This window comes from Quercus suber, unplaced genomic scaffold (assembly GCF_002906115.3).
Source record: "Quercus suber isolate HL8 unplaced genomic scaffold, Cork oak 2.0 scaffold_14, whole genome shotgun sequence".
NCBI classification, from domain to species: domain Eukaryota; kingdom Viridiplantae; phylum Streptophyta; class Magnoliopsida; order Fagales; family Fagaceae; genus Quercus; species Quercus suber.
The window spans coordinates 1,416,667-1,419,759 of NW_027069479.1; the positions used below are offsets into that span (position 1 = coordinate 1,416,667).

Genomic DNA, 3,093 nt, shown 5'->3' on the forward strand with positions numbered 1-3,093 from the left:
AGAAACTTTGAACAAATCAAATACATGTAAATATCCCTAAAAACTAGGATTCTATTCTAACAGAAAAACAACTGTAAACTCCTTCATCTTCACACCGTTACGTTGTTGTAATTTTCCAAAAATGCTAATAAAAAACTAAAAATCTAATAGCATTAATATTCATTTAAAAAATAAAACTCAAGTATGATATTTATAATTTAATAATACAAAATACAATTTTATGTTTTTTTTAAAGCTTCATTTGGTAGGAACCATATATAAATAAGAGGAAAGTGGCTGAAGCATTGTGACTTTTTCTAGTATTTACATGAATATTTTTTTTCTTATTGTACATCTAATGATGTAACTTTCCCTTGCCTATTTCTGTCAGGTTACTGCAAGGGTTCCCTCGAAATGCTCTTCCAGAAGATGTGGAGCGCTTCCTGACCGGTTGCGTATATGAAGCATCCTCAATTGAGATGTTTATGAGGTTTATGTCAATTAGTTTTTAAAAATGTTAAATATTGTATACATTTCTTCTGATAATTTTCTCAAACTGAATCCTTTTCTGTACCATTGTAGAGGTGCATTCCCTGATGCCATTAGAATGGCAATAGTAAACTTTCCTTCAAAGAATGAAGCAATGAATGCATTCATCAAAAAGAACAGAGGCATCTGTCTTAATAATCAAATCTCTGTGCGCGTCCTCGAGTAATAGTTTGGTCCCTTTTGTCTCCTATATCTGGTGGTATTGGTCGGTGGTTTAAAGCAAGGGTAGGAATTGTTATTCTAATTGCACTTGCTTTGATTTTGTGCCTTAACATAGATAGGAAATTTCCTATTTTATGAGAGGCATGTTTCTTGGGCATTTTGAAATCAATTTAAATGTTCTGGAAGCATGTTATCTCTTACAGTCTTATTTATGTTTTCGTTGATTAGAAAAATGAAAGACTGTTGTTTTTGTACAACTTAAAGAAGTCAATCGCTAAATGCAAATTGGTAAGTGTAGGCAACCTTTTTTGTTTTCTTGTTCACAATTTTGTTAGTTTTATCAAGTGAGTGCATTTCATTTTTGTCCTAAACTAATATTTGAGGATAAGAAATGAGCCTTGAAAAGCTATTGAGGAGATAAGCAAAATTGTTCCTTCTTCCTACATGCTCTCTTTGTTTGTCAGTTGAAACGGACTTTTGAACTCATTGAAGCGAAGCATCTGAAATCAATATGTATGTATTTTTTTTTTTCAAATTCCATTTTGATAATCTGCAATGATTGAATATTACTTGGTATACTTGAAGCCATTTAGACGTTACAGTTTTCAATGATTGGATAATCTTCAATGGTGGATGCTTCATAATTGAGCTTTTAAGTTAATGTTTGATCTAATTGCTCCCGTAGCTACTGGGAATGAATTTTTCTATATGATTGGTGATAATGGAAGTGACAAAATTTTGATGTTGAGCCTAACTGATTCCCATCGTTTAATCAGGATGATGCAACTGGGATTTTGAATGATCCCATTAGAATCTCTTTTTAAGAATTTAGAAAATTTTGCACAATCCTAATAATAAGCTGTCCATGTCATGCCTTTTGCAATTTAAGTATTATCATAAATATCATTTGAGCATCCATAGCAGTGGAGCTAAAAATTTAGTTTTTTAGTTTCACCAAAAGTTGCTTTATCTAATTTACTTACACACATATTACAGCAGTGGATCTATTTTAGCTTTTAACACAATAAAATAATATAAACATCACAATAAAATAATATATCCCTACAATAAAATAATATATCTCACTCTCAAGAAAACATCCACAGCACAACCACAACCACCTCTACCATTAGCCATAGTCACAGCCACCACCACCACCACTACCACTAGTCCATAGTAGGGGGGAAAAAAAAAAAAAACCAATCACAGAGCTGGAGATGGAGGAGTGGGCGGAGGTGTGGGTTAGAGACATGTATTGATGGCTTGGGGCTTGGATCGGCTTGGGCTAGTGATGTTAAGGCCGGCGAAGCGTGGATCGAAGATGTGGATCGGAAGCTTGGGGCTTGGATCAGCATGGGCCAATGACGTTGAGGCCAGTGGAGTGTGGGTCGAAGATGTGGATCTATGGCTTGGGGCTTCGATCGGCGGCTAGGATAGCGTGGGTCTAAGGCGATCGGCGGCTGGGATGGCTGGTAGGTCGAGCTTCGGTGGGAGTTGAGAGAGATGGGCGGTTGGGACGACGTCGGTCCGAGAGAGATGAGCTTCAGAGTTAGATGAGATGAGAGTGAACGAGAGAGAAAAGAATGAAAAAGAAATGTGCAGTGGATTATTTTAATCAAAACGGTGGAATAAAATAATAGTTTTTTTAAGCTCTTATGAACAGTGTACGTCTATCTTTAGATGTGCACTGTAGCAGTGAAGCTAAAAAAAAATAGATTTAGCTCCACTGCTGGAGCATCATTTTAGTGTTAGTGTAGCTAAAATATAGCAATATAGCATTATAGCTACACTGCTGCAAATGCTCTAATGGAATCACTATTCCCATTTATGTTTGGTAACAATACAGGAGAAGAACCATAAATCTACAATTTGGCACTATTTGATAAGACGGTGGAAATGCTTCTCAAAAAAAAAAAAAAAAAAAAAAAAGAAGAAAAGATAAGATGGTGGAATAAAATCATGTGAAGTCAAATTTCCTAAAATACCTTTATCAATGAAATTATATTTACAATTTTTATGGGTTTAGCTTAACACTTGTTTATGTATAAATTGAAACAATTTTATATTAATCTACTTGTCTTTTGTTAAAATTAATAACTTCATATATTTTTAAAAAGAAAAAACGATGATAACAATTTCTATAAACGATAAAGTCTTAATTCGACTATTTGAATAGCAAGATGTCATATGAAATAAGTTTGGAATTAATATATATATATATATATAAAAGTTAATCTTGCAACCCATATAATTGATGTAAGTTTAAAATTTCCAAATATATAGAAGGCTAGAAAGCATCACAATCATTTATAAGATTTACTACCGCGCCCCCTTGACGTGATGATCACTCCACAAATATAAGTGTTTATGAGGTGTGGGAAATAAGGGTCGGGGTTCAAGTTT

General features: G+C 33.9%; 1 long non-coding RNA gene across 1 annotated transcript; it reads left to right on the forward strand.

The window, feature by feature from the left end:
* Positions 1-315: 315 nt before the first annotated feature.
* LOC136070605 (uncharacterized) lies at positions 316-1,052 on the forward strand. The gene is made up of 2 exons (XR_010631824.1): positions 316-469; positions 562-1,052. It is a non-coding gene; the product is annotated as an uncharacterized LOC136070605 (long non-coding RNA).
* Positions 1,053-3,093: the final 2,041 nt, after the last annotated feature.